General features: G+C 31.1%; 1 long non-coding RNA gene across 1 annotated transcript; it reads right to left on the bottom strand.

Moving 5' to 3' along the window:
- Positions 1 to 4270: 4270 nt before the first annotated feature.
- On the bottom strand, positions 4271 to 6431 carry LOC111709870 (uncharacterized). Its single transcript, XR_002766955.1, has 2 exons — positions 6345 to 6431; positions 4271 to 6112 (listed from the first exon to the last, which is right to left on the bottom strand). It is a non-coding gene; the product is annotated as an uncharacterized LOC111709870 (long non-coding RNA).
- Between the last annotated feature and the right edge of the window lie 110 nt (positions 6432 to 6541).

Raw genomic sequence — 6541 nt, 5'->3', positions numbered from 1 at the left:
AACATGTACAATTCTGTACAATTCTGTACGTTACATTAAACATTTACAGTTCTGTATAATTCTGTGCGTTACTATAAACATGTACAATTCTGTACGTTACAATAAACATGCACAATTCTGTACGTTAAATTAAACATCTACAATTCTGTGCAATTCTTACGTTACATTAAACATGTACAATTCTGCACAGTTCTGTACGTTACGTCAAACATGTACAATTCTGTACAATTCTGGACGACCCTAAGCGAAGCTTTTGATGCATACTGCAGTGATCTGCAGTACTCTGACCGACGAAATAGTGAAACGGTACAATTTTATCTGTCACAAATGGCTAGCTAAAGTTGGGGAGGCACATTAAGTAATTACGCACATAATTTAATTCGAACCAGCAAAGATTAGGAGTACCATGAAAGTGGTCTTTGCAAAATGTTTAATCAAATTTCTAATCTCCTAATCTGCTGAATCTCCAGATTTAGAGGGTTAAATCTATCCTGCAAGGATAAGAGTAGACTTGAGTATACTTGAGATATTGTGACCATTGTCTAATCTAATGCAGATGCAGGGTGTAGCAAAATATTTGGGTAAAGTTTAAAAGCACACTAACACTGTTTTAACAAGGTTACATGAAAATAAAATAGTTTTCAACAATAAAAAAAAATTTATATTGTCTGATTAAGTAGTATCCAAAATGATATCAAACAACATTCCAAGTCAAAAACTATGTATTTTATGAACATTTTAAAAGAACATGTTCAAAATGTCCAAATACGTCGTTAAATTATAAAATAGTTACAATCTTCCAAAAACTAAAAAAATGGAGTTTTTGAACTGTTCATTGATCGACCATTTTTTGAAGTTATTTCAAAAAGTAATGACATTTTAGAATGAGTATACAAAATAGTAAATGAAAAAAAAAAAATTTTGTTCAGTTCTAAGGGTATGTTAGTGAGGTGCAAGTACGCATCAATAAAATCGATGATTTTAGGGCTAGAACTAGATGGTCTTATCTTTTAGACCATTATCTGGGATTTCCAAAACGTTATAAAACATTATTCTCAGTCAAAAACTTTGGTTTCTATAAAAGTTTAAAGAAATAAAACCAATAAAGTTCAAAAATGGCCAAAATCACGTTTTTTTCCGGCGGCACCGGAAAAAAGGGTCCAAAATTAAAAAATATTATTCTTAGTTTCATATATATCTATTCAAAAGAAAAAGTGCACCTCTGAATAACTTTTACAGGGCCACCCTAGAACAGGGGGGGGGGGGGGAGGTAAATTAGTTGTAAAGAATTAATAAAATGCACATACATATGCATACATATATCCTTTTGCATTTCATCTAAAATTACTAAATTAAACCAAATGGTCTTATTTACAAAATAACAAGAATTAGTTGAGCTGCGGAGACGTAGTTGAACACATTCTCTAGTGCGTCATTTTAAGTTGAAGAGAAGTGGCTTAGAGGGAGTGTTCGCGAAAAATGAAAGGGGGTATAGGCTTAATGCGTTAAAAAAGCGCTTTTGATCGCTACTTATCTTACTTCTATCTGTTTAGTAGTGATCAAAAGCGCTTTTTTATCGCATTAAGCCTATACCCCCTTTCATTTTTCGCGAACACTCCCTTTAACTTAACTAGTTTACGCACAATTCTTTCAATTCAATGAGTTTAGTATTCATCTTTCAGAAAAAGGGGAACTAGAGTTTTATTTGCTGTTTCTTTTTACAATTATGCGAAATTAGCTCAACTTAATGCTAATAGAGTAAAAATATGTAGTTGCTATACATGTTCAAAACCCAGTTTTTCAATGGAGGTTTCTAGAAAATTCTAAAAGTATGTTGCAAAAAATAAACAAACACATTCACTCTTAGCTTTGACAAAGGAGTGGATTCTTTGACACAAACTCTAATTTTATAATTCAAATATCTCTGCAACCCAATGTCGTAGACCTTAGATATTTCAAACTATGAATTTGTTGCATCAAATTATCTTAGTTTGAAATATTAAAAGTCTACAACATCAGGTTCAATAGATATAGTGATTAGAATATTTGAGTCTGAGGCAAAGACAAAATTCCTTTAAGCATGTGGCACATGTATGTTACTGTTTATCTATTGTTTAAAGGGCTCCTCAAATAAGTAACTTTTAGATTCGTACTCTGTACTTTAAAACTATGTATCCATTTTCGTAAACGTTTTTTTGACACCCTGGTAACTGAAGGGTCCTCCTATACTTGGAAAAGAAATGTTCTCAATCTCTTTGTTCCACTTTTAATCCTTTTTTGAAGAGAGAAACTGGTTTGGAAGTTAGATCAGCAAACCCTTAGAAATCAGCTCATGTAAAGGGCCTTAACGATTGATTTAGCCTAATGGGGGGGGGGTTCTTCACATAATTTTAAAATCTTTACTTTTGTTTTTATATGTTATATAACAAAATGTCTGTATCAAATAAACATTTTAAAAATTTATTTTGTCATTCACTTAATCACATTTTAAGATTCTAAAATACACTCTCAGATTGCCAGTCATCAAACGGCTGGACCGAATAGAATGAAATTTTGTGTGGACACTCATGTGTAGCCAAAGGGGTAACACGGAATTTTTTTTCCTCCAGCTAGTTAATATTATAAAAGTCTGTGCTTGCCAAATATGAAAGTTTAAATTGTTTGTTATGTGTGTTCAATATGCTAAATAATGTTGTTGTTTATTGTTTGTTATGTGTGTTCAATATGCTAAATAAAGTTGTTGTTTATTGTTTGTTATGTGTGTTCAATATGCTAAATAATGTTGTTGTTTATTGTTTGTTATGTGTGTTCAATATGCTAAATAATGTTGTTGTTTATTGTTTTTGATGTGTGTTCAATAGTTGTTGTTTATTGTTTGTTATGTGTGTTCAATATGCTAAATAAAGTTGTTGTTTATTGGAGCTTTTAAGGAATTTATAAATGATTGTTTTAAGATTGTCTCAATGATTTCCTAATGAAAATTACTTAAGTTTTATGTCTACCAACCATTTTGTTTACCACTTAGTCTAGTAAAACATGAAATATTAACTATATACGATGCGTCGATATATCGATGATTATAGGTCTGATGATCTGTTTGAAATTAAATTGATTTATCTGAGTCGAATGTTGAAACTATCTGAATTTGTATGGACGCTATATTCTTCGGTAAGAGTCATTTTCTCCTTATAGACGCAACAGATAGAAATAAGATTAGTAGCGATCACCATCGATAATTTTTCGACGTGAGCCTATACCCCCCTTTCATTTTTCACGAACACTCCCTTTTATCAATCTTGTCACCAGTGTGTGTTTGATAAAATGAATGATAATTCTGTTTATAGACTATATGGACCTTCTTTGGCTTGCAACCTTTGGATGAATGTGTGTGTGTTTGATAAAATTAATGAATATTGTGTGTATAGACTCTATGGACCCTCTTTAGGTTGTAAAGTGCTGAAATTAACATATTAATAACCTTAATCATTCCACTGCAGTCCAGCTTAATCGGTTTCATAGTGGTATATTCATTCATTCTTTTATTCATCCTTTCATTCATACTTTCATCAACTTATTCATCTTTATATTCATCCTTTCATCAACCTATTCATCCTTTTACTTATTCTTTCATCAACCTATTCATCTTTTTATTTATCTTTTCATCAATCTATTCATTTTTACATTCATCCTTTCATTCATTCTTTCATCAATCTATTAATCTTTTTATTTATCTTTTCGTCAACCTATTTATCTTTACATTCATCCTTTCATTCATTCTTTCATCAACCTATTTAATCTTTTTATTTATCTTTTTATTCATTCTTTGTTTGTTTCAGTCATATATTCATTCTTTCTTTTATCTATTTTATACATTCATGTTTCGAAATTATTAATTTATTCTTTATGTGATAATTCAAAGTTTATTGGTCAATCTTGATGTTTAGGACACTTTTGCACAGGATAAGATATTTACTATTATTGCCATTGATCATCAATCAAGTATTTGCTAATATTTTCTTGCAAATAATACTTCATTCAGTTTTCTTATTCATGATTTCCGTTGTAAAAATTGTAAAAATTGATGTTCGAAAAAAATGTCCCAAATATTTAAAAACATTTTTACAGTATGTATCTAAACTATCAATAAAAATTGTTCTTTTTGTGTATTTTCAAACATGTTGTTATCAAAATATTCTTTTTACGTAGAGTTACAAGATTGTAACTTGAAAAATATTTCTAAAATTTTTGGAAAAAAACTGAATAGAAAACATCAAATTTTTGATATATTTCAATAGAAATGCATTTATTTAAAACATGGTTACAATTTACAATTATCTAAAGTGCTGTCGAGTGCAAGGTTCTTTTGGTGAGTATACACTGCATTGCAGGGTCACCCACAAAGAATGAGACTTTAATGTTAAATAATTAATTAATTTAATTTAAACATAATCTGAAATATTTGTAATAATTGATGCGGGGTAAAAAGTGTACAGTTTTATTTGGGGTTTCAGTAGGGTTTGCAGCGAACAAAATGGAAAAAAATGGAAAAAAATTTCGTTCGCATTTCGCAAATTTTTTCGCGAAATTTCGCATTTTTTCGCGAAATTACATGAAGCGAAAAATGCAAAAACGAAGCCCCTTTTTTGTAATTTCTTATAATTTTTTCGCATACAGATTGAAGCGAAACTTTGCGAAAAAAACGAGCATTTTCGCATTTTTCGCGAGCGATATGCAAAAAATGCGAAAATTTTCGCGATATGATTTTTCTTTTTTGCTGCAAACCTTAGCTTTCAACCATGTTAACAGAAAATCTGCAAAGTCGTCTTTTAAGTCTCATTCTTTATAAGTAACCCTGGATAACACATATATATTATATATGTATGTACAAATCAAATTATCATATCTAAGAGTAATATAACTATTCTCATTTACATAAATACATATACAATGCACGTACACTGTACAGTACAGTATGACAAAAGTAACAGGAGTAACAGAAGGAATTCTATGTGTCGGGTTAGAATAAAACATGAGAAAATTTTAGACAAACAAAGCCATCAATTAAAGAGACACATTGATAATGTTCTATAATTTTCTACTCAAGTATTGTTTATCTGTAACTGTATTATTGTGATTTTTAAAAAGACAGAGAAAGAGCCTATTCTACGCCGACTACGCGTAACTCCTTTGGTCTTTTTTCTTAGGGTTATTGCGAATGAAATACTTATAAATCTTGAAAAGACGACATCTAGTGTCCTATATCTGTTATTTTAATTAATTAATGACATCAATTTGTCGGAATTAACTATACTTATATAAATGTACACATTATTAAAAATCATTAACTAGTTGTCAAAACTATATTTTTACAATTCACATTTAGAGTATATGTTTGTATTGTACATTGATATTGTAAACTGTTCTAAAGTGCATATATATATATATGTGTGTGTATAAAATAAGTAAACAAATTTACAAATAATCTAAACTTGCAGGATTTGGTTTTCATAATTGGATTTGATAAAATTCAGTATGTAACTTGAGTCTAGGATTAGGAATTGGTTACTTCAACATTTAGCCTCGAGTCTAGAATATAGTTCAGATCTTAGACTCGAGTCTAGGATAAACAATATGTAATTTTCAGCATGTAGCCTCAAGTCTAGTATATAATTCAGCTTGTAGCCTCGAGTCTAGGATATAATTCAGCATGTAGCCTCGAGTCTAGGATATAGTTCAGCATGTAGCCTCTAGTCTAGAATATAGTTCAGCATGTAGCCTCTTGTTTAGAATATAGCTCAGCACGTAGCCTCGATTCAAAGATATAGTTTAGCATGTAGCCTCGAGTCAAGGATATAGTTTAACATGTAGTCTCAAGTCTAGAATATAATTCAGCATGTATCCTCGAGTCTAGGGCATAGTTCAGCATGTAGCCTTTGTTTGTATAGGCTATGTTTCAGCATGTAGCCTCGAGTTTAGATTATAGTATAGCATGTAGCCTCGAGTCAAGGGTATAGTTCAGCATGTAGCTTCGAGTCTAGGGTATCGAAGAATTAAGGGTAGTCCTGCATGCGTGGAAGTGGATGAGTTGGTTGTAGTACTCGAGAAAGAAGATCTAAATACAGAAATTAAAAATATAACTTTTTCACAAATCTGTATACAATATAAGAAAAGATTTTATGGGTTTTAAGTACACATATAATAATTTTTTTTTGTCTAATTATTCAAAAATATTAAAGACTAAAAAACTATGCAATCCTCGTTGGCATCAGCAATCTTTTCCTAAATGATAGAAATGCCCCTGATTTGATAAAATTGATAAAACAATCAAAAATTAAGAGGCTTACCTTGTAGATCTTGTGATTAGCAGAACTTGTCCTTCTCTTCCCACAATACATCCTTTCCCTAGAACTCCCCTCATACTCCCTACATCCCCTAGCTCACCCCTCATACTCCCCACATCCCCTAGCTCACCCCTCATACTCCCCACATCCCCTAGCTCACCCCTCATACTCCCCACGTCTCCTAGATCTCCTCTTAAACC

This window comes from Eurytemora carolleeae, unplaced genomic scaffold (genome assembly GCF_000591075.1).
Source record: "Eurytemora carolleeae unplaced genomic scaffold, Eaff_2.0 scaffold941, whole genome shotgun sequence".
Lineage (NCBI taxonomy): Eukaryota > Metazoa > Arthropoda > Copepoda > Calanoida > Temoridae > Eurytemora > Eurytemora carolleeae.
The sequence above is the reverse complement of the archived record's forward strand: the minus strand, read 5'-3'. Positions and strand labels throughout refer to the sequence as shown.